The sequence below is a fragment of the Miscanthus floridulus genome, chromosome 18, assembly GCF_019320115.1.
Source record: "Miscanthus floridulus cultivar M001 chromosome 18, ASM1932011v1, whole genome shotgun sequence".
In the NCBI taxonomy this organism is placed as follows: Eukaryota; Viridiplantae; Streptophyta; class Magnoliopsida; order Poales; family Poaceae; genus Miscanthus; species Miscanthus floridulus.
Genome location: NC_089597.1, coordinates 42936534 through 42962669, shown reverse-complemented (window position 1 = coordinate 42962669; position 26136 = coordinate 42936534).

Here is a 26136-nt window from a genome sequence, read left to right as displayed (position 1 = left end):
GCTCGGCCAGTCAGTGATGGAAGAAGAGCGAGTATATATATGCATGCATGTGTGTGTAATAGCTGGTTGTTTCCCTGAGAGGAAACTAGTCAGCATAAGCCAAATTTCAGCGAAACGAACAGGGCCATAATTTGGAATGGAGGTAGTAAGGGAGTCAACGAGTTGAGCTCACTGGCTCACATGACCCACCACCGCGGTCAAGCAGGCTTCGACGGAAGGCACATTCAGATCTCCAATTTTTGTGCAAAGAATGCTAATCATCAGGCTGGCGGATTAGAATAGCCCTCATGAAAAAAAAAAAATCGATCATCTAGTCAGCTCGGAAATGAGGCTGAAACCACAACCTATTTACAAGGTATTAGGCATTTCTACGAGCTCATAGATCCAGGCCATCAAAATCGTCAAGAATCCATATGAAAACAAAGTAACTCAGAACACGTGCTTTAGAAAGCAGATTCCTCGAGATATGTTTGTAAGGTAGGGGGATCCGGAATAAAATAAATAAATAAAAAAACTGGAGACACAAGGTAAGGCAGGGGGGCAAACAAACTGAGGTTATCATCGGATTTCTTGCGCCCCCGGCCGAATCGACAATCGAGGGCGCCGCAGATTTACCTGTCGCGCAATAGATAAGATGAGGGATAGCAAAATAGCACCCATAATCTCCCGAATCAGATGTGCGGGAGTGATAAACCGAGCGAGCAGTGGAGGCCCGGCGCTGAAGATGGAGGAAGGACGGATCTAGCCGGCGTCAGGGACGAAGTGAGCGAGCGACCGCAGATCGGGCATCGACAGTGGAGATAGACAGCGAGTGATCGGACGGTATCCGAAGGGGCAGGGGAGAAAAAGAGGCTTTTAAATATCTGTCGTTAAAAAAGTTTATAATTACAAACAAGCCATTAAAAATTGACCGCACACAAGTATATCGTTCTGAACTTCTTTGCTCTTTAAATCATTCCATCAGTGTTCTGTTCGTTTTCACCGTTTAGGAGTCCTGACAAGTAGGTCCGGTCAGTCAAAACGTCCATAATACCCCTCTCATCCATATCCTCTCTCTCAAACTCGACCTCATCTCTCTACTCCGCACGCGCCCTCGGCGGAGCGCCCGCACCCACACCCGCGGCGGCTGGCCAGGGCGGAGCTCACCCGCGCGCGCCCGCGCCCATGGCGGCTGGCTGGGGCTCTCGCCCGCGCCCGCGCCAGAGGCGGCTATCCGGGGCCGAGCTCGCCCACGCCCGTGCCCGTGACGGCTGTCCGGGGCCGAGCTCGCCCGCACTCGGCCGAGGACCGGCTGTCCGGGGCCGAGATGGCCGGGGCGGACCTCCTCGCATCACCTCCACGCACGCTGCATCAGATCCACAGCGAGGACCGGCTGCGACAGCTTCACGCGCGCTGCCTCCTGGCTCTCGCCGTCGTCGTTGGGCCGCCTCCCTGCACGCTGGGGCCCTCGATGTCGTTGTCGGGGCTCGTGCCGCTGCTGCAGCTCCCCGTCATCTCCTTCTTCTTGGCCGCGGCGGCGCGGGAGGTGCGCCTACACCTCGTCCGAGCGCGTGGCTGACAAACGGAGCCCACCGTAGGGTAAAATGGTCATTTCACCTGTCTGTTTGACACCGTTAAGTAGAAAAGCGGATGGAATGGCTTGGAGAGCAAAGAAGTTCAGAACGATGGTGTCGATGTTTCACCACCAATAGCCTACCACGGGGGTACTCGGGGCAGTTTGTTCGGGCTTCAGCGTATGCAGAACTCGATGGTAAACGCAAGAGACAGTCGATTTATTCTGGTTCGGACCCTCGATCTTTGATCGAATAATAGCTCTCCGTCTAGTCGGCGTTAGCCTTTACGTTGGATTGATTGTAAAGTATTGTGTTGTGTTATTGTTCTCTCGTCTCTTTTTTGTCTCTAGGAACCCTGCCCTCCTTTATATAGTTAGAAGGTCAGAATCATAGTCAGTTTACAATGAGTGTTTCTAGTAAGATTATAGAATAATACTACTATTAAGATTACATGGGAAGAATCATGTTAGACTAGATCTTCTCCCTTCCTTGCGGGGTATCCCGTGGGTCCCGTACCGATAAGCCCCCGAGCACTTCATGGTTGAGTCCTGGAAACCTCGTCTTATTCCTTCAGGTCTTGTCGAGCAGGAACAAGCGTCGTCCAAGTGCTTTCTTGAGCAAAATCGTATAGCGCTTTGTGAGATCTTCGCGTGGTCTGTACCTTTTTGAAGAAAAAAGTACTCCCACTCGGGTGTAGCCCCCGAGCCTCTTACTGTTTGGCACAAGGAGCTGGAGGGTCTTCTTTTAAAATCGTTCTGATTCTTCGTCGAAGGGCTTCTGAGCATATACCCGGGTTCTTTGTAAAAAGAGCTCGGATATAGCTATGTCCGGGTTCTTTTTGTTGTGTGGCCTTGAAGTGGTCTGTCTTGAAGAAGTCTTCTGAGTGATGTGCGTTTTTTTGAATGAAAAAGTGCACTCACTGAGTGTAGCCCCCGAGCCTCTTGCTATTTGAAACAAAAAATTGGAGGGTCTTGAATCTTATGCTGTTCAAAAGAGCTAAAAATCCTCTCCTGTTGCAGCCCCCGAGCGTATATCCGGGTTCTTTTATTCAAAAAGAACTCAGGTGCAGGGTCTTGGTATATTTTCCGACGGGCGACTGTTGTCAGATATGGTTGTTTGATAGTGGTTGAGTGTAAATGTTGTTTGCTCACGAGTTGTACAGTGTTCGTATATCCTTTCAAATATGCTTGTCCTTGAGTACTGTTCCTTTACGCCTGAGTCCTCTTTTATTGAATTCTGTCTTTTCACTCTGTCCTTTGTTAGGTTTGTTCCGTTGGTACTCCCGGTCTATGTGCACTGCTTCTTTGGTCTATAAATACCCTTCTGTTGTGCTGTTTTGATTCATCGAGCACTTTGTTGCGTAGTCTGAAATCTCCACAGTCATGAATATGATAGTTACTAAAGTAGAGCAGCTCCTGGGCGTATTTTATAGTTCTTGTGTATCTTACCATAGCTGAAGGGAGTCTTGTGATATGGATTAGAGGTAGGCTAATCCCGCAGCAGCATTGTACTTGGAAGTACGTGGCGGTAGTTGGAGGAAGTCTTGTGATGTGGGATGCGATCCTTCATCTGGCAGTTCTGGGTTGATCATCGTCGTCTGCCCTGAGACTGTCCGGTGCAGATCAACACCATATCTAGCATCACACTGGTCTTGGGTAGACAGATGCCTACCGGCCTTCTCTGCTCCATGTTGTCCCATCGTGCTGCTGATTTCTGCCTTGGGTGCACTGCATCCGTCCTTTGAAGAAAACAGTGTAGCCGAGGACGGTTTGTTCTACCATGTAGCAATTTGAAACACGTAGTCGTTCTAGAGCCTAGCTGTGTCTGGGTTCCTCTTTGCTACTTTGCTTGTCATGGTACCGAGTTCGTTGGGTCTTGTAAGATGTGTAATCTTCTATTTTTTAAAACTATTTATAATGGAAAGAATCTTGTCTTCTGAGTTGTCATTCTTCATTCTCCTGATGTCCCAGTTGTTGATGAGATTTTCGAGTTCTTTCTGTAAGGACCAGGTTGTTGCGCTCCTTGTGAGGTAACCCTTCTTTGCTTTATTGTTGATGAGTTCTTTTTGTGGTAATATGATAACTCCGCCGTGGTGCTAGATGGATAAGTCCGAAATCTGCCCGTTGAACTATACCGTTGTGTGGATTTGAGTCGTCCGTCATTTTAGCTGTGTCGGTAAATGGACCATTGCATCCTCATGCCATGTTAAAACGGGCCTGGTGGGCCGTGTTTTTACTAGTGTAAAATCTATTTAAAGGCCTTTCTTCTCCTTTTCTTTGGTACCTCGCCTTTGCCTTGAAACCCTAGCTTTCGAAACTCCGCCGTCGCCATTGTCACCGTCATCTGAGCGCTGCCGTCTGAGCCTTCTCTATTCTTAGTGCCCCATTGCCTTTGCTAGTATATGGGTAGGAAGAAGTCAGCGAGTAAGTCCCAGGCGACCTTTGTCGACGAGGAAGCATCGCTCTCCATTATTGAAAATTAAGAATTTATGGCGATGAGAGCTGCTCAGAAGATCTGGCCGGCTCCAACAACAACTGAAGATCAGCTTCGTGAGCTCATTAGCGATGGTCTGATTTAGAGCAAGGATATTGCTGATTGGAGAGCCCTAGGCGAGCATCGGGTCCCTGCCCTAAGTCTTGGTGAGATTATTCTTTTCGTCTCCTTTATCCGTGCTGGTCTCTGCCTTCCTGCTTCTATCTTTCTTCACCGATTTCTTAACTATTTTGGGATTAGCCTGAACCACCTTACTCCCAATGCTATCCTTCATCTTTCTATTTTTGTTCATCTTTGTGAAACCTTCCTTGGAATTCCTCCTTCTCTTTCTCTCTGTCGTTACTTCTTTCGCCTAAAGCCACAACCCCGCCGCGATGACACCAATGTTCTTGGTGGCTGCGGGATTCAGTTTCACCAGGGTCTTAAGAGCAAATTCTTTGACTATGACCTATTTGATTCTATGAGTGATTGGCGTGTTGATTGGTTTTATGCCGCCAACTTGATTCCCCTTCTTTCTGTTCATTCTGGATCTGGTCCCTTGGTTAATGACCAATGGGAAAAGAACCCTATGACGGCGGCTGAGCTCTAGACGATCAAGCCGTTTCTTGAGAGGATTTGCACTTTAAAACAACAAGGCTTGATCGGCTTCGGGATTATTTCTAGTTTTCTTCACCACCGAGTTCAACCTTTGAAGGAGCGAGAACATTACGGTTTCGAGTACTCTAGGGTGAAGGACCCTTCTCGTATGGTCCCTGCCCTTGAGTTGACTGACGAGGAGGTGCTCGAGCGTCTTTAGAAGATGCTAAAAGGAGTAAGCGTCGTCCCGCTTGTTGTCCTTGAGTACAATGCTAACAACCCACCCCCTGCTGTGAGTTGTTCTTTTCTTTATGCGGGTACTTTTGATTCTCTTTTGTTGTATCCACTTTTGCTTAATCTTCCTTGTCTTGTTGTTTTACTCTTTTATAGGAATTGGGGCATAATTTCGCTGATCTAATTTCCCTTGATGATTGTCCTACAAATGTGGAGGCTAGGGGTAGTCTTGCTGGGGCATCCTTGACCAGTAAGTTTCAAACTACCATGGTACTTCCTGGTGTTTCTTCCGCATTTTCTAATGTATATGAAGAGTATGTTCCTCGTCCAGTTCCTTGAGCTCCTCATACCTTCGGAAAGAGAGGTTGAGCGGATAGTTCTTCTGCTCCATCTGCTGCCAAGAAGTCTCGCCAGTCGAGTACTCGTCTAGGTACTCCAGTTGTAGCTAGCATGCTCTTAGGTGAGCATATTAATACGCTCTGTCCTTTTGTTGTTTGCTTTTATCTTTGACCGAGTACTTTTGTCCTTTTTCAGCTGGTGCTATGGTGGCCTTGGTCGAGAGTGAGGAAGAAGAGGATGATGATGCTGCCCTCGTTACTCGTCGGTGAGTTCTTTTCTTGCTTTTCTTTTGTTGAACCCCTCTTTTTGTTTTGACTTTGGTCTTGTTCTCTTATAGTAAGCGGTCATCTAGTTCGAGTTCTTCTAGGGCTCTAGTACCGGCTGCACTGCTCCTGTCATAGGGTGGCGGTGATGTTTTTGCCGCTGTGGTTCCCCTGCGAGGTCTTCTTTTAGTTTTATGAAGAAGAAGATAGCTGAGTGAGTGAATTTTGGTTTTATTTCTTTGCTTCTGTTCTCCTTTTTCTTATTCTTATTGGTGAGTTTCCTTGCCAACTTTTAGGCCTTCGTCTTCCCTGAGCCTCCAGTTGACTTCTTGTCAGACCTCTAGTGCGCCCTTGCATACTAAGTCTTAGGACTCAGAACGCACGATCATCGAGGCAGCTCTGAGGGGGACAGAGTACACAGCTGCTGATTTGCTAACTCCCGAGGTGACCGTGGCCATGGCGGCGAGTTCATCTAAGGGATTGGTCGTGGCTTCCTAGGAGATTGCCCTGGTCATGCCTTCTTTGCCTCGGCCGGCTTCTCCCTCTCCTCTTCTTGCTTCTAGTGTTCTGCCTTTGGCTGATGACATGGTGCAGCAAATTGATGCCACTCATCGATTGTCGGAGCTGACTGCTGCCTGGGGAAACTTGGTGACCTTCGTGACTTCTTTCGGGGAAAAGCTCTAGGTAAGTCTTTCTGAAGTTCTTTCTTTGGATGTTTGTTTTTCTCCTATCCTTATGTCTTGTTTTTCTCTCTCTCCTTTTGCTCAGTCTTTTTCTCATGATCATACCAACTTCTTTTTCTTGTCTAAAAATGAGAAAAAGTTGTCTTCTAAGGTGAGTACCCTAAAGGCAGAGCTTGACCTCTGTCGGGTCGAGTTGGAGACCGAGTGTCAGACGCATCAGAAGGAGGAGAAGACTCTCTATGCCTGAGTAGTTGAGGTAGAAAAGCAGAGGGATGCGGCTGCCCAGGAGGCCTTGAAAAACGTGGAGGCCATGAAGAAAGAGTGACATGGTATTGCGAGTTCTTTTTCGTTTCCCTTTGTATTCAAATTTGCCTTTCTACTGACTTGTCTTTTGTTGCTTGGTCTAGCTCTCTGAGTTGAAAAGTAGAAGCTCTCAAAGGGTATCGAGGAGATGATGACACTCGTTCGTACTAGCCACAATAAGGCTAAGGAGGTAATTGCTCAAGCTGAAGAAGAACTCGCGCTTGCTAAGTTGATTTGGCGTGGAGCTGACAGAGATCTTGTGTAGGCCCAAAAAACCGTTGAGTACTTGACTAGCAAGTTGGCAACGGCTACTGAGAATTGGAAAGCTCTGTGGAAGTCTTTTCGGTCAGTAGCTGACCTTCTCTGGACTCCAGCAGACGATGGTCATTCTTGGGCTCAGTTCATTCCCCAAGTGCCGACCCGTTTCTAGGAGTTTGTGAAGAGGTGTGCCCATCTGTGTACTAGGAATGTTCTTGCTCAGGTCCGGGTTCTTTCTCTAGAGTTTCCTTTGTCCAAGGTTGCCGATGAAGCCAAGAGTCAAGAGTATCTAGATGTTGTTGAGAAGTTGGAGCCTAAGGTCAATGATTTAGCCGGGAAGATTGTAGATAATCTTAACATTGATGTTTCTTCTCCTGATGATAATGCTTGATGTAATCGACCTTTGTATTCCAGCTTCTGTAATAAAACACTATACTTGAAGACTGAATGGAGATTCTTTATTTTTTGTTGATGTCTTCTTTGTCTGTATTTCTTTGTCTCATAAATAACCCGGCTTAGGTAAATCATTGTCTTGACAAACTTTCTTGATCTGTCGAGTGCTTTTCTGGCTTTAGTTTGTGCCTTGTAAACAACTCGGTATATGTAGACTAATGTTTTGACAGACTTCCTTGATTTATCGAGTGCTTGTCTAGTTTTTGTCTGTGACTTGTAAACAACTCGGTATAGATCATCATCTCGACAACTCGGTATATGTAGACTGATGTTTTGATAGACTTCCTTGATTTGTCGAGTGCTTGTCTGGCTTTCGTCTGTGACTTGTAAACAACTCGGTATAGATCATCGTCTCGACAAACTTTGTGTTCTTGTTAGTACTGAAAAGACTTAGGACAGTTAGTAGCTGACCTTCTTTAGGCTTAGCATCTGGTCCTATCTCTGGTTACAAAAACATCCTAGGATCGACAAGCCCCTGAGCACTTCATGATTGAGTTCTGGAAGCCTCGTCTTGTTCCTTCAAGTCTTGTTGAGCAGGAACAAGCATTGTCCGAGTGTTTTCTTGAGTGAAACCATGTAGCACTTCTTGGGATCTTCTGAGTGTAGCCCTTGAGCCTCTTGCTATTTGGAACAAGGAGCTAGAGGGTCTTGTCTTGAAATTGCTCTAATTTATGCTTAGGCCTAGTTTCAATCATTTTGCTTTTTTGTTCAGGTGTTAGCTTATTAGCTACCCTCATCGGCGGGCTCAAGCATCTTTTTGGCTCTTTTGTTCTCGGCCGGTATGCTCAAGCGTATTTTTAGCCATTTTACTTTTGGTTCGGGTGTTAGCTTGTTAGCTACCCTCATCGGCAGGCTCAAGCATCTTTTCAGCTCTTTTGCTCTCGGCCGATATGCTCAGGCATCTTTTAAGCCATTTTGCTTTTTGGTTCGGGTGTTAGCTTGTTAGCTACCCTCATTGGCGGGCTCAAGTATCTTTTCAGCTCTTTTGCTCTCGACCGATATGCTCAGGCGTCTTTTTAGCCATTTTGCTTTTTGGTTCGGGTGTTAGCTTATTAGCTACCCTCATCGGCGGGCTCAAGCATCTTTTTAGCTCTTTTGCTCTTGGCCGGTATGCTTAGGCATCTTTTCAGCCATTTTGCTTTTTGGTTTGGGTGTTAGCTTGTTAGCTACCCTCATCGGCGGGCTCAAGTATCTTTTCAGCTCTTTTGCTCTCGGCCGATATGCTCAGGCGTCTTTTCAGTCATTTTGCTTTTTGGTTCGGGTGTTAGATTATTAGCTACCCTCGTCGGTGGGCTCAAGCATCTTTTTAGCTCTTTTGCTCTCGGCCGGTATGCTCAGGCGTCTTTTCAGCCATTTTGCTTTTTGGTTCGGGTGTTAGCTTATTAGCTACCCTCATCGGTGGGCTAAGCATATTTTTAGCTTTTTTGCTCTCGGTCGGTATGCTCAGGCGTCTTTTCAGCCATTTTGCTTTTTGGTTGGGCTCTTTGGAAACAACTCGGGGAAAGCCATAGTAAGACATATGTTGTCTAGAAAGAACCATCTTTATTGATCATGAACATTGATAAGTCATAATAGTACATATGTTGTCGATGAGCACCATCTTTATTGATCATGAATATTAATCTCTTGTGGCTTGTATATATATATTTTCCCTTGAGTTGTTTTCATGCGTAGAATCTTTGTAGCTGACTGATGTGCTATGTATTGTTGACTTCTTTTCCATCTTCGGTTATCAACTTGTATGTGCCTGGTCTGGTGACTTTTGTGACGATAAAAGGACCTTCCCATGGACTGAGTAATTTATGGCGTCCGTCGGTTTTTTGTATTCTTCTTAGTATTAGGTCTCTGACTTGTAGTGATCGATGCTGGGTATTCTTGTTGTAGTGGCATCTTAGTCCTTGGAGGTATCTTACTGATTGAAGGGTAGCGTTTACTTTGACTTCTTCTGTACTGTCGAGTTCTAATCTTCGGGTTTGTTCTGCTTCTCCTTCATCATATTGTTCTATCCTTGGTGACATCCAGATCAAGTCAGCAGGTAGTATGGCTTCTGATCCATAAACTAGAAAGAAAGGTGAGTATCCGGTTGCTCTGCTTATTTGAGTTCGTAGCCCCCATACGACCTTGGGTAATTCTTCAATCCATTTTGATCCATAGTTTACTAGTTCTTCATACAATCTTGGTTTCAATCCGGCTAGTATGAGTCCATTAGCCCTTTCTACCTATTCATTGGCCTCTGGATGTGCGACTGATGCATAATTTATTCTAAAGTCGTAGTCCTATGCCCAACTTTAGAATTTTGCGGCTATGAAGGGAGAACCTAAATCTGTGATGATTCGATTGGGCATGCCAAAACGGTGCATAATGTCTTGGATGAACTCGACTGCTTTGGCTGCGCTATATTTTGCGAGTGGTTTGTATTCAATCCACTTGGTGAACTTGTCAATTGCTACGAAGATGTACTCAAAACCACCTTTTGCTTTCTTAAGAGGTCCTACTTGATCCAACCCCTAGCAGGAGAAAGGCCAAGCGGGTGGGATGCAGATGAGATTGTGAGCTGGCACATGAGCTTGTCTTGTGAACATTTGATAGCCTTTGCATCATCTGACAAGTTCTTCTATGTCTTTCAAAGCGGTTGGCTAGTAGAATCCAGTGCGGAATGCTTTGCCGACTAGTGTTCTTGAAGCGGCATGATTTCCACAGCGACCTGAGTGTATTTCATCTAGGATCTCTTTGCCCTCTTCAAATGAGACACATTTTAGGAGTACTCCTGATAATGCAGCTCTTCTATAGAGTTTGTCTCCCACTAGGACGTAGTTCCTGCTTCTGCGAACAACTCAGGTAGCTTCCTCTTTTTCCGCTGGCAACTTATTCTCTTTGATGTAATCAATAAAAAACTGAGTTCATGAAGTGGTGATTACCAAAATCTTGGTACCTTTAGTTGAGATTTTAGGGGTTATCTCACCGGGTTGTTTGATAGAGGGAGCTGATAACTCCTCTATGAAAACATCAGGTGGGATCTTTGCCCTGTCTGATCCGAGCTTGGCGAGGACATCTGCCGCAATATTAGAATCGTGCGGGACATGTAGAATTTCTAGTCCTTGAAAATGTTTTTTAGCTTTTGTATTTCAGCACAGTAAGCACCCATGTTTTCTTTGGTGCAATCCCAATCTTTATTGACTTGATTGATGACTACTGCTGAATCGTCGTATACGAGTAAACGCTTGATTCCGAGGGTAATTGCCACTCGTAGCCCATGGATGAGGGCTTTGTATTCTGCTTCATTGTTGGTAGCTTGCCATAGTATCTAAAGGACATACTTGAGTTGTTTTCCATCTGAAGAAATGAGGAGAACGCCTGCACCGGCTCCATCTAGCTTGAGTGATCCATCAAAGTACATCTTCCAATGATCGAGGATGGTATTTGACATAGGTTGTTGAATTTCTGTCCACTCGACAACAAAATCGGCTAGGGCTTGAGATTTGATTGCCTTCCGTGGGGTGAAATCGATATTGAGAGCACCAAGTTCAACTGCCCACTTAGATATGCGCCCTATCGCATCTCTATTGTGCAGGATGTCTCCGAGTGGGAAATCTATCACCACGGTAATCTTGTGACTTTCAAAATAGTGGCGAAGCTTGTGTGAAGTGATCAGTAAGGCGTAGAGTAGTTTTTGTACATGCGGGTACTGGATTTTTGATTCTGACAGTACTTCGCTGATGTAGTATACGGGGCGTTGTACTTTATATACACACCCTTCTTCTTCTCTTTCTATGACAATCGCTATGCTGATCACAGTAGAAGTTGCCGCAATGTACAGCATCATGTCTTTGTATTTCTTTGGAGGTGTGAGAACAGACGAGGAAGTTAGGTTTGCCTTGAGCTTCTTGAAAGCTTCATTGGCTTCTTGTATCCACTCAAATTTGTCTGTCTTCTTTAGCAGTTTAAAGAAAGGTAACCCTTTTTCGCCAAGTCTTGATATGAAACAATTCAGGGCCACCATGTAGCCTATTAGCTTCTGCACATCTTTGACACTTCGAGGAGGGCCCATCTCTATTATGGCTCGAATTTGCTTGGCGCTTGCTTTGATTCTGTGATGACTGACCAAGAATCCAAGTAGTTGTCCTAAAGGAACTCCGAATACACACTTGTTTGGGTTCAATTTCCACCTCCATCTTTTCAGGTTTTTGAAGGTTTGCTTAAAGTCTTCAATGAGTGTATCTGGGTTCTTTGTCTTTACCATTACGTCATCCACGTATGCCTCCATGTTTTCGCCAATCTGATTACCCAGGCACGTTTGGATAGCTCTTTGGTAAGTGGCACCAGCATTCTTGAGTCCAAATGACATGGTTTTGTAGTAGTAGGCACCGAATGGAGTGATGAAAGATGTCTTGCTATGGTCTTGTTCCTTTAATGCGATCTGGTGATATCCCGAATAGCAATCAAGGAAGGACAATAAGGCAGATCCTGCTGTTGAATCAACTATCTGATCGATACGTGGTAGCCCAAACGGATCTTTTGGGCAATGTTTGTTGAGATCTGTGTAGTCGACATACATGCGCCACTTGTATGTATTCTTTTTCTATACCAAAACTAGGTTTGCTAGCCAATCTGGATGGAGGATTTCTCTAATGAATCTGGCTGCCATTAGTTTTGTAATTTCTTTTTTAATTGCTGCCTTCTTGTCGGGTGAAAATCGTTATAGTCGTTGCTTCACAGGCTTGAAGCCTTCATTGATATTAATTCTATGCTTAGCCAACTCTCTTGGGACCCCTGGCATGTAGGCCGGCTTCCAAGCGAAGATATCTTTGTTGTCCTGAAGAAAGTTGGTAAGCGCGAGTTCCTATTTTGCCGATAGGTGAGCGCTGATGGTTGCCATTTTGGAGGGATCACCGGTGCCTAGGTTGATTTGCTTGATGTTGGCTTCTTTTAGTGGTGCTAGGATGCTAGGTTTTTAGCCGGCATCACTAGCTATTCTGGGCTTATTTCTGCTGCAACAGTAGCTATTTCTTTTCTTCCATCGTTGACCTGTGCTTTTGCTACAATTTGGATTGCCTGAACATCGTAGTCAAAAGCATGTTTCAAATCACTCCAAAGAGAAAGGACACCGTTAGGCCCTGGCATCTTAAGCAATAGGTATGGATAGTGCAGTATTGCCATGAATTTTGCTAGTGCTGGGCGCCCAAGACTTGCGTGATATGATGAATCGAAGTCCGCAACTTCAAACTTGATGAACTCTGTATGGTAGTTTGAGGGAGTCCCAAAAGTAACTAGTAGAGTGATTTGTCCAAGAGGCATTACTGCCTTGCTAGGTACTATGCCATAAAAAGGTGTGCTTGTTGGTGTAATCATCCCGGTGAGTTATAGTCCCATCTTCCTTAGAGTTTTAGAGAAAATGATGTTGAGTCCGGCTCTCCCGTCAATTAGTACTTTTGTGACAGTCATACCAGCAATAGTTGGATCTAGAACCAGTGGGTAATGGCCTACGTTTCCTACGCTAGTCCATTGGTCTTCTCTTAAAAATTGAATTGGATACTATGACCAGTTGAGATATCTTCGAGTAGCCGATTCTGCTGCCATGATGGTTCGCAGCGCTAGCTTTTCTTGATGTTTGCTTCTAGAATCTGGAACCCCAGCAAAGATTACTGCTACTATCCCCCTGGATTTTTGGAATCCCTTGTCTTCGTGGTTGTCTTCTTCTTTTTTTGATTGTCTTCTTTGGTATTCTCCTTACTATCTTTTCTTGTGTATTGATCTTTGAAGGTGTAGCAATCTCCGATGGTGTGATTTCCTTTGGGGAGCAAGATGCAATGCATGTTTTTAATGTTGTCATACCTCCTAGGCTTGGAAAACTTCCTTGATTTGTTAGTCACTGCTACGGTGTTGTCTAGTCCACGTTTTCTTTCCTGTTGTCTATTGTTTCGATGATTTTGCTTGTTCGGGTTGTCTCGGTTGTTTCTATCTGGGAATCTTTCTCGTGTCTTTTCTTCTGCAGTAATCATCTTTTCCACTATTCATCTAAATTCTTCATTGTTTTTTGGGTTTTCTTTACAGAAGTCCTGAAATTGCCACCTAGCCATGATTCCATGAGAGAAAGCTTCAATTACTTCTCGTTGGGTGATGTCATATACTTGAGCTCATAGTTCGCCAAATTGTCGATAGTAATTTCTGAGACTTTCGTCTCCTTTCTGCTTGAGTCCTTTTAACTCCGCGTGGGTAATTGGGTGTGTAATGATACCCACAAAATTTTCACAGAAAGCTCTTTGCAAGTCTTCTCAATTTTTGATTGATTCTAGATTCAATTTGTCAAACCATTGAAGTGGCATGGTTTCTAGGGCCATGAGAAAGAACAAGGTCTTGATGTCATCGTCTCCTTCGGCCAATTCAATCAATTGTGAGTAAATCCTGAGCCATTGCTTTGGTTCGGTCTTGCCATCATACTTGGAATGGTTGGACGGCTTGAACTTGTGAGGTAGTCGTATTGAAGCAAGTCTATTTGCAAAACAGGGGAATCTATCATGCGTTCTGGCTTCTGTGTATTCTGATTCAGCGTCTCCTTGCCAATTGTTGTCTTGGTGAGAGTAGTTTTGCGTGGCTGTCTGAGTAGGTGCTTTTCTTCTGGCCTTTCTTGGTTGTTCGACTCGGTCGTTTTGACAATGATTTCTTCTACTTTCTCTGTTGTGACTTCCACTTGGTCCAAGTCTCTCGAAAGCAGACTTCCTTTAATTTTAATCTTCCTGCTCGTGAGATGTTGACCTATCAGGTAGTCTTGAGCGGGCCCTTCCGTTGTGCGTCCTTAGGACTGTTGATCGGAGGAAATCACGGAGTTGTTCTTGTTTTTCACTGGGATGTGAAATCACCCTGAGTTCTTCTAGTGCTTCTCGGATCTTATTGTAGGGTGTATTCACTACTCATCCTTCTTCGACCTCTCGCTCTGATTTTCTTCTATTGTACTTGGCTAGGTCTAACTCATATTTGATCCAAGCTTCCTTTCGCTGCTTAGCGTGGCATTGATGTCCTTGTTTCAATTTGCTCTTTCTCTCTCTAGCTTGCCTCTGACCCTTGGTCTCACCATCATGCCCCTGGATAAATGGGCATATGTTGGATTCGGATTCATCTGAAGACTTGACATCGGGTGCTTCAGGGGGGACCAATGGTGATCGAGGACGGTGAATCATGAATACTTCTCGAGCGTGAGTTGTTCTGTCATCGATGTTGGTTTCCGTACTGTCAAAGTTGTTGATAACTTTAGTAGAGGCTTCAAGGTCATAGATCGAGTCTCCTTCTTGGTAGGGTAGAGCTATTGTCATTGTTGTGTCAACTAGCCGGGTATTGCTATCCTCAGGAATAGAACCTAGCTAGTAGATGATGCAGTCTTGAGATGTTACGATTAGTACGAGACCTTTCTAAGCTCCTGTTAGTGGTATTCCAAGCACTGGATTAAGAGATCTTTCGAGCTATGCCCGATAAGACATTTCCATGTTGTCGAGGCCAAATGGAAAAGGACCCATCTTCTTTAGAGTACTCTGAGTGTACTCCAAGTTGTATTCTTAATAGGTTGATGTCGTGTTCTGGAGCCTTATTGGAAAAGAACTCGGTTTTCCGAAAGAAATCAGATAAGACTCCGTCTCGGAAGCGGAGCCTGAGTTTAAATCGGATGCGTGAGGCCACAAAATCTGAGTTGGATTGGACATCGTGGGCTGTGCGAATCTTCCAGCAAGTTGATCTGTCATTGATGCCGAAATAGAATGGTCTTCATGGTGATCCAAATTTTTGAGGAGACGGCTTTGGAGGTTGCCATTGTCACCTGCCTCGCAGATCCATGAACCGAAGATGAAGGTTGATCCTGTCGAGAAGATCATGTTGTCGAGGTCCATCAAGCTCTCAGATGCAAAGTCGCCGAAAGCCCCTACCTAGCGTGCCGGCTATCAATGTTTTACCACCGATAGCCTGCCATGGGGGTACCTGGGGTAGTTTGTTCGGGCTTCAGCGTATGCAGAACTCGACGATAAACGCAAGAGACAGTCGATTTATTCTAGTTTGGACCCTCGATCTTTGATCGAGTAATGACCCTACGTCCAGTCGATGTTAGCCTTTGCGTTGGATTGATTGTAAAGTGTTGTGTTGTGTTATTGTTCTCGCATCTCTTTTTTTTGTCTCTAGGAACCCTGCCCTCCTTTATATAGTCAGGAGGTCAGAATCCTAGTCGGTTTACAATGAGTGTTCCTAGTAGGATTATAAAATAATACTACTACTAAGATTACATGGGAAGAATCCTAGTTAGACTAGATCTTCTCCCTTCCTTGTGGGGTATCCCGTGGGTCCTGCACCGACAGATGGCACTCGTGTGCAGTCAATTTTTTAATGACTTGTGTGTAACTACAAACTTTTTTAATGGCATACATGTAAAAGCATCAAGAAACAACACCAACAGAGAAAAATAGTCGTCCTCATCGACCAGATCCTCTAAAGTCGACCAAAGCGACTTGTCTCAGTCGCCGTGCATATAGCTGTTCACTTCTATCCAACAGTGGAGCTAGAAATATGCGCTGCTACACTTGGCTTGCTGGGCCGGCCCAACATCATGACGCACATATCCCCCTAGTCGACTCTATCGCCGCCACCGATGTTCGGGTTAGCATTCCTCCCCCCAGTCGTTCGCCTCCTCAACACTCTGAGCTCCCTACCTCATCAGCGCTCCCCTCCCCTCTCCTCTCTGATTCGGTAGCGTGGCACGTCAATAGGCACCTACCTCGCCAATGCTCCCCTTCCCTGCCCCCACCATCGCGGTCAAGACTGCACCGTCACCGCAGACATTGCTGGCCCATGGCTGGTAATGGCGACAGTGTTCCTCACCTTGTCGGTGCTCACATCTATACCACAGCGACGCTCTAGCTTCGTGGCTGCAGGCCCTGTTGCCCCATGGTCCTCGGTGGCAGACATTCAGTCACCGGAGGCTGGCACATCGAAGGTCGTGTCGTCTCCATGCGTGGCCTCACACGACAACACGACAACGTGGGCCAGCGGCATGACACAACAGTCGATTAGAGCCGCGAGCACGATGGTGATGGTGCAGAAGCAGCGGCCACTATGGCCTTGTCGTAAGAGCCCAGCGGCAGCACAGCGGCGAGGTCAAGCGAGTCTGTGATGCAGGTAGCTATGGCGGCGGTGACAAGCGCGGAAGTAGAGTCGAGCGCGGTGAGAACAAGCTTGTTCAGCAGCACCGCGGCGGCGGGCATCTTGAGCGAAGCACCTTGTATGGCGGCGACGCTGGTCATTATCTCAACGGAGCTCGAGCGAAGCGAAAGGGCAAAAAGCAGGCCGATGAGCATCTTGAGCTCGGACATGGCGGATGGCCCGCCGCACACTCGCGCAAAAAAAGATAGCAGCCATAGCTCCTCCAGGCAACATTGTTGTTGGGCCAAGGCCCAATGCATGAAGGGGTGTAGCGCCTGGGAGGAACTATGTACCATCTGATTCTACTGAACGGTTCATATCACTGACTGCAGAGGAAAGTTGTTGTGGGGGTATAACCCCATGTATCCATGGTAATGGATATGGGCCGCACCATCAGGGGAGGTCTAGCCCATAAGACCAAGGCCTATGGTGCCCAGTTCTGGTTGACATACACCACAAGGCAATCTAAAGAATCTTAACGATGAAGGAAGATCTTTTTGGATATGGGCCTCATTCGCTTCGCTGAAAAAACAAGCCAAAACATTGTTCTTGCTGATTTGTTGTGAGAGAAAAACATTGTCTAAGCTAAAAAAACAAGTTGAAAAGACAAATTATAAGAGAAGCGAATAAGACCATGATAGATATCGTATTCCTTATAAATACTTACCATATAACCGAATAGATCTAGGCCCAAACTGACTTGTAACTCTACCCCCAGACTATATAAGGTGGGTAGGGACCCCCTCGAATTCATCTCATATTCAATACAATTCAACAAAGACATAGGACGTAGGGTATTACATTGATCCGACGGCTTGAACTTGTCTAAATCGTTGTCCCTACGCCTTGTGTCACTATCCGGTTCCTATTACACGCACCTCCATCGGGCATCTACTACCATGGGTATACCCCTCGGTAGACTACTGACTAGATTTTGTCGATAGTGGCGCGCTAGGTAGGGGGTGTGCATGCTGATTCCATGTCCAACCAGATGGTCACTTTCCCAAGCACCATGCCTTTCCCGAGCCAGGCCAGATCTTCACGGTCGGATCCATGACTTAGGTCATCGGCCCTGATGGCAATGGGGAAATCATGGAGGCAGTACAGGATCACCCTCCACCGATCGTGCCAACATCTACAATGACATCTCCGATCCCGATGCCTCGCCACTAGGTTTGGAGATCCATCAACAATAATGATCTGATTGAAGTTATCGATCGGGTCACGGACCGCTTAGCGGAATGTCAGCTCCTTGTGGATTCGGTCTTAGATCGATCTAGAGTGAGCGACGAACCTCCTGCACTCCAAGGTCACCATGCCACTAACGCTGAGCGCCCCGCTTGTGCACGCCGTTCGGGGTGGCAAGATGAAAATTTAGTGATCACAGCAACTCTAGAAGGGCGTAATGTTCAACGGTGACCACTCTCCACCCAACAAAGAGCATGTCAAGGCCCTATCCTTTTAGACTAGTGGGTGTAGATCTGATCTATCAGGACACCATGCACCATCTTTTCGTCGATCATACTGAGCACAACTGCATCGACAACCTCGATCAAATTGACTTCCGTGAGGCCGACCAGCCTACGCTAATGGTAAACATGGTGTAAATCCGAACAGACCTTCTGGATGACATGCTCTAAATAATCCTATGGGAAAGCCTGGTATGAACCCACTAGGGTTGAATCCCGAACTTTTGATGAGAGGGCGTGGGATAACTTGACTGGTGGATGGAGACGACATTCATGACCCAACTACAGCCTTCCAAGCTACGCCTTAGCAACTGATACACCACCTCCAATGGAGGCCGTGATCTTGTGGAGCGCGTCACCCGACCACTAGGGCACTCATCCTATAAGCAATCGAAGAACTAGCAAGAACAAGTATAACAAGTACTGAATTTACTAGATGAAGATGAAGGTTTTCAAACTCAATCTCAAATAAGGTGGGGTTCCGAAGACAAGAAGACGGGCGGCTGATCCAGCACGCGCGCTTACAAGCAAGTAGCGAGAGCTAAACTTGATCTAAACAAAACCCAACTGTTCATGGTGGCGGCTAAGGGGTATATGAAGGTGGAAGGATGACCACTAGGGTGTTGGGGTCGTTCTCCAACCCTAGAATGCATCCCTAATGGACCCGACTTGATACACGGCCCGTTGGGCCAAACTAAGGCGACACAGCACCTTTGGACAAAAAACCTCTCGATAGTAATTCAGTCATTGTGGCCGCCTTAGAATAGATATGGACTTGATTCCAAATCCATGTGAAAATAGACTTCATAAGGATTCCATGAAGTATTTGAACGCCCCAATCCGAGTCTGTATACGACCATGGTGAACATCACAAGTTGGAGCGGTCCTGGAGTCCGAATCCAGCCTCGCGAATCCAGCCTCCCTAGTTCTTAACCAAAACAAGAGTGCACGCGTCTCCATGGTCTAAATATGATGGACAGGAACTCAAGAGTGAACTTACTTGATGATTAAGTTGACAAGCACGAGCGTGAGTAATAGGACCAGAAACTGGTACTTGTGTCGGTGTGGATGTATCATTGGTGTTGATGTCCTCATCATCCTCCCCTTCTTGCGTTTGAGTCATCCTTGACTCAAGCTCTTCTTCTTCTCTCAAATATGGCTTCAAATCTGCAATGTTAAATATGGGACTAACCCCAAAATCCGCTGGCAGATCAAGCTTATATGCATTATCATTAATTTTCTCTAACACTTTAAATGGTCCAGCAGCCCTAGGCATCAATTTAGACTTTCTCAATTCAGGAAACCTATCCTTTCTCAAGTGCAACAAAACTAAATCTCCTGATTAAAATATTAGTTCCTTTCTACCTTTATCACCAACAAACTTATATTTAGCATTCATACACTCTATGTTTTCTTTAGTTATTTCATGCAGTTTTAACATCAATTCAGCACGCTTAGTAGCATCAAAATTTAGTTTTTTAGAAGATGGCAAAGGCATCAAATCAATGGGAGCACGAGGCAAGAAACCATATACAATCTGAAATGGGCACATCTTTGTAGTAGAATACAGTGAATGATTATAAGCAAATTCAATATGAGGCAAACAATCTTCCCATATCTTAATGTTCTTCTTTAAAACAACCCTTAACATAGTAGACAATGTTCTATTGAAAACTTCAGTTTGACCATCGGTTTGGGGATGACATATAGTAGAAAACAAAAGCTTAGTCCCCAATTTTTCTCATAAAGTCTTCCAAAAATGACTAATAAATTTAGCATCACGATCAGAAATAATTGTGTTGGGCACACCATGCAAATGAACAATATCTTGAAAGAACAAATAAGCAATATGAGTAGCATCATCCGTTTTATGACAGGCTATGAAATGTGACATCTTAGAAAATCTATCAACAACCACAAACACACTATCATGTCCCTTCCTAGTCCTTGGCAAACCCAACATAAAATCCATAGAAATATCTTTCCAAGGAGCACTAGGAACAGGTAGAGGCAAATACAAACCGTGTGGATTTAACTATGATTTAGCCTTTTGATATGTCGTGCAATGAGCAACAAACCTCTCCACATCTCTTCTCATCTTTGACCAAAAGAAATGACCAGCAAGTATGTCCTCCGTTTTCTTAGCTCCAAAATGCCCCATCAAGCCACCTCCATGCGCTTCCTACAGCAACAACAAATGAACGGAGCTAGCTGAAATGCATAGCTTATTTAGCTCTAAACACAAACTCGTCACTAAAGATGAATTTGTTCCAACCTTTCCCATCTTTACAATGCAGCAACACATCTTTAAAATTAGCATCATTAACATATTGGTCTTTAATTATTTCTAATCCAAAGATTTTGTAATCAAGTTGATTCAGCAAGGTATATCTCCTAGACAAAGCATAAGCAAAAATATTCTCTTTCCCTTTCTTATGCTTAATAACATAAGGAAAAGATTCAATAAATTCAACCCACTTAGCATGTCTACGATTCAATTTTCCTTGACTATGAATATGCTTCAAAGATTCATGATCAGAATGAATAACAAACTCTTTGGGCCACAAGTAATGCTGTCATGTTTCTAATGTGCGAACAAGAGTATACAATTCCTTATCATAAGTAGAATAATTAAGAACAGGCTTGCTCAATTTTTTACTAAAATACGCAATAGGTTTGCCTTCTTGTAACGAAACACCACCCAGTCCAATTCCACTAGCATCATATTCAAGCTCAAAAGTCTTATTAAAATCAAGAAGTTGGAGGAGAGGTGCATGTGTCAACATATCTTTTAGCATGTTGAAGGAGTTCTCTTGTACTTTGCCCCAACTAAAAGGCACTCCCTTCTTTGTAAGCTCATTTGAAGGTGCAGTAATGGTGCTGAAGTCCTTCACAAAATGGCGATAGAAACTAGCAAGTCCTAGGAAACTCCGCACTTGTGTGATAGTCTTTGGTACAGGCCATCCCTATATAGCTTCTACCTTGGCTTGATCAACCTCAATTCCCTGTGGAGTCACAACACAGCCAAGAAAAGACACTCGATCGGTGCAAAAGGTGCACTTCTCAAGGTTACCAAATAAATGTGCATCTCGTAAAGCATTAAAAACAGCATGTAAGTGACCAAGATGTTCATCCATAGATTTGTTGTAAATCAATATATCATCAAAGTAGATTACAACAAATTTTCCAATGAAAGCACGTAGAACCTCGTTCATTAATCTCATGAAAGTACTAGGTGCATTAGTTAACCCAAATGGCATGACTAACCACTCATATAAACCAAATTTAGTTTTGAAAGCAGTTTTCCATTCATCTCCCAATTTCATATGAATCTGGTGGTACCCACTACGCAAATCAACTTTGGAAAACACAACAGCACCACTCAGTTTATCAAGCATATCATCCAAACGTGGAATATGGTGTCGATATCAAATGGTGATATTATTAATAGCTCTACAATCAACACACGTATGCCATGTTCCATCTTTCTTAGGCACAAAAATAATAGCAGTAGCACAAGGACTAAGGGACTCACGCACATAACCTTTATCGAGTAGTTCTTGCACTTGTCGCTGAATTTCCTTCGTTTCTTCTAGATTTGTCCTGTATGGCGCACGGTTTGGCAAAGATGCACTAGGAATAACATCAATTTGGTGCTCAATCCCTTGTATTGGTGGCAGCTCCGCTGGTGTCTCACTTGGAAAAACATCCGAATACTCCTACAAAATGTTAGCAACAGTAGGGGGCAAAGAATGTTGCATATCGTGAACTGAAATCAAAGCATCCTTGCATACCAAAGCATAGGCAACAGAAGTGGAGACAACCAATTCATTAATATCAGATTTAGTAGCAACCAAGCAATGTCCTTTTAATTTTATCTCATCTTTCTTACTACTAACAAATTTGACATTTTTATCGATCTCAGTTTGAGTTTTCCTAGCTTTGGCAACATCATCACGCACAATAACTTTAGGAGACATAGGAAGCAAAACAATTTTCTTATCATGGTGTATGAGAGAATACATATTTGATCTACCATGATGCATATAATTCGTATCAAATTGCCATGGTCTACCTAGTAGAATATGACAAGCTTCCATAGGCACAACATTACACTCAACAACATCATGATATGATCCAATAGCAAAATTAATTTGTGCCAGTCTCGTCACCTTAACCTTACCACTATTGTTGAGCCATCGAATGTGATATGGATGTGGGTGCAGTTTGTTTGTAAATGCAAGCTTCTCTACCATATCGCTGCTAGCCAAGTTGTTGTAGCTACCTCCATCATTTATCAAACAGCACGAACGCTCTTTAATAACACACTTTGTTTGGAACAGTGTATGCCGCTGATTTTGCTCCACCTTCTCCATTTGTGCGCTAAGCACACGCTACACAATGAGGTTCTCATAATGATCTATATCCTCTACACCAATCTACTCTTCTGGTTGTTCCTCACTACCTGCATGGTCAGTAGCAAGCAAAGCAAGTATATCTTCATCAAAATCACTAGCAGAGGAATACTCACCATCATCTTTGATGACCATAACACGCTTACTTGGATAGTCACACATCAAATGTCCATATCCCTTATACTGATGACACTGAACGTCTCTTGTTCTACCTGTAGATGCCATGGATGAAGCACTCATAGCAGGCTTCTAGATCATCTTCGCCACTGAATTTGTAGGAGTAGCACAAGGCTTGTCGCTGGATGATGGCATAGGAGTACGTGCAGTCGGAGTAGTAGTCGTGCGAGGCTGCCATGAATTAGTCTTCCCTATTGAAATATTATTCTTGGCACTAGCACGTCGTTCCTACACTTCCCTTTTAGCTTTACAAGCAAGATGAAACAAACAGGTTACGTTAGTGTATTCTTTATACGCAAGGATGTCCTGAATTTCACGATTTAACCAACCCAAAAATCTTGCCATAGCAGGTTCCTCATCCTCATCTAAATTACAACGCAACATACCCATTTGCAATTCTTGATAATATTCTTCTACACTTTTAGCACCCTGTCTTAGTTGTTGTAATTTATTTAACAAATTATGTGCATAGTAAGAAGGAACAAATCTGGCCCTCATGATTCATTTCAAAGCATTCCAAGTTTGTGGTATGTTATTAGGATTTTTCTTGCCATGTTCTATCTACCAAATAGTAGCAAAGTCAGTAAACTCACTAGTAGCAGCTCTAACACATGTATTCTTAGGAAATTCATGACATGCAAACTTTTGGTCAATAGCAATTTCCTAAGAAATGTATGCATCAGGATCATACTTACCATCAAAAGGAGGTATTTTAAATTTAATTTTACTGAAAGCATCATTATTATTGGGTACCTCACGTCGGCGGTGACCACCCATACCTCTACGATTATGGCATAGGCGACGCCGGTCACAAGTGTCATGAGTATCATGTTCAGTATCAGCAGTATAATCATCATCATAATTATCTTCGAGTTGCTCTTCGTTCTTGTTGTCTTCATTATGTTGCTCTTTGTCTTTCATGTGGAAGTCATCAAAACGCTTTAGAAGAGCAGCAAGGCTTCTGTCCATACAGAAATAGAATCCTCCAATCCTGTAAGCTTGGTGGTGGTGGCAAGTTGGGTGGCCTCCAATTGCCCAATCTTGTCATTGGTCACCTGCAAATCTTGATCAAGTCCTTCTGTATGCAGCTGCACTTGCCTTGTAAAATGTTGAATGATGCCCTTGGTGCGAGGAGATTGTGGCATCTTGTTAACATCCTCTGACCCTGACATGGTGTAAAAGACAAGGACAACAAGAAAACATGTGAAGAAATAAAAGCCCTACAGCTATTAGGATGTAGCTACAGCAAGACGCTCACTCTCAACCCGTTACACAAGCTCTTACCAATTCTTACCTTGCTCAATAAGAGGGCACGACAACCAACAAGTCTGCAACCATGGAATGAAGTGTATTGGTGCTGCAACAACAACACCTATCAAGCTATAGTCAAAATATGTGGAGATATAGGTGGGCTAAAGTAAGGAAGTACTAGCACCATGTTAGTCACAAAAGCAAGCTGAATAATCGTTCAATGGCGATACTGTGCTGGTCCTAGGCTAAACCATGCTAGAGACATGAGCCTAGGCACAAAGGTAGTCACTGAAAAAGAGCAACTAGCACAGCACAAAGAAAATAACAGATTTAGTCCCTTCTTTCTTCTCCTTCTCTTGTTTTTTTCTTCTTTTTTTCCAGAGCCCTAAATATTTTGTTTGGTACTATGACAACCCAAACAATAAGGCTATTGCACATAGCCCCTTTGAATTCAGATTTAATAACTCTTGTTATTATAGCAGATGCGGAAATCTCTAGGAAGATTGTGGAGCACTCAGAATGAATTTTTCTTAAAGGTCAGATGTATTGGAAAGAAGACAACTTTATCTTTCCAGATTGTATTTAAACTCTCAAATCGGACATCATATGGATCCATGGTGGCAAAAACAAAGCAAAGATGTATATGGTGATGGTGGATCTCGTGGTGACCAAAACGTGATAGAACTCAAAACTCTAAAGGAATAGACACTAAGACCAGCAACTCGACACAACTGATGCAACCAAAAACTCAACAAGCCCTAACTAAGTAGTGCTAGCAAAGGCTCAAAGGGTTTATAGGATTATGGGTAAACTAATCTACTTTTTTTGGCTATTCTAGACTATAGGAAAAATTAAAAACAACGAAGGATTTGAAGTTTCTCATCGATAAACCTTGCTCTGATTACCAACTGGTATGAACCCGCTAGGGTTGAATCCTAAACTTTTGATGAGAGGGCATGGGATAACTCGATTGGTGGATAGAGATGACATTCATGGCCCGACTACAGCCTTCCAAGCTACGCCTTAGTAACCGATACACCACCTCTAATGGCTGCCGCGATCTTGTGGAGCGCGTCACCCAGCCACTAGGGCACTCGTCCTACAAGCAATCGAAGAACTAGCAAGAACAAGTATAACAAGTACTGAATTTACTAGATGAAGACGAAGGTTTTCAAACTCAATCTCAAATAAGGTGGGGTTCTAGAGACAAGAAGACGGGTGGCTGATCCAACACGCGCGCTTACAAGCAAGTAGCGAGAGCTAAACTTGATTTAAACAAAACCCAACTGTTCTTGGTGGTGGCTAAGGGGTATATGAAGGTGGAAGGATGACCACCAGGTGTTGGGGTCGTGCTCCAACCCTAGGATGCATCCCTAATAGACCCGACTTGATACATGGCCCATTGGGCCAAACTAAGGCGACGCAACACCTTTGGATAGAAAACCTCTCGGTAGTAATTCAGTCATTGCGGCCGCCTCAGAATAGATATGGACTTGATTCTAGATCCATGTGAAAATAGACTTCACAAGGATTCCATGAAGTATTTGAACACCCCAATCCAAGTCTGTATGCGACCATGGTGAACATCACAAGTTGGAGTGGTTCTAGAGTCCGAATCTAGCCTCCCTGGTTCCTAACCAAAACAAGAGTGCACACGTCTCCATGGTCTAAATATGATGGACAGGAACTCAAGAGTGAACTTACTTGATGATTAAGTTGACGAGCATAGTCGTGAGTAATAGGACCAGGAACTGGTACTTATGTTGGTGTGGATGTATCGTTGGTGTTGATGTCCTCATCAAAGCCTCAAGCCATACTCCAAAGGCTCTACCAGCACCTGCCCACCTTTCCCTCTAGGTTTTGGGAGAGAGCTCTTCATGGTTAGCCACGATAGCATCGCTATCGATGGAGTAACCAGTGTCCAGCGCTGTGAGGGCAAAACCAGGAACGCTGATCGCCAGCAACGTCGCAACGAAGAAGCAGAAAACACCGTCCAATCTTCAATAAGAGTTCCTCATGGTGGACAACCAGCAAGTAGAGCAGACATCGAGCGCCAATCTAGCTTTGGCTACCCATGATTTGGCTAGACTTCCACCAATGCCAGAGTTACTCAAGATTCAAGCATAGCTTAAAGCAGCTTAGGTCCAAGTCAATGACATCTGGAACCTAGCTCCGTCTTATTCGATAGCAACCGCACACAGTCGTAACCCCCATAGTTTTCGTCGTGATGGGGGGAGTCGTTACCATAGCGTCCAGATAGTCCAAGGGGGTTCAGGGGCAATGTTGCCATCAATCCTGGATCACAAGGACCATGAAATCAGCGACTAGCTTGTAATGCCAACCAGAAGGTTAATCAACCCATGCATGGTGACGCCTGTGACCGCATCAATGCCGATCTTGATGCCCGTAATCACATAGAGAACAGTCGTGCCTAGCAACATTAGGCAGAACTCCAATGCCAACAGGAGTACAATGACCAACATAGCGACCCTGTC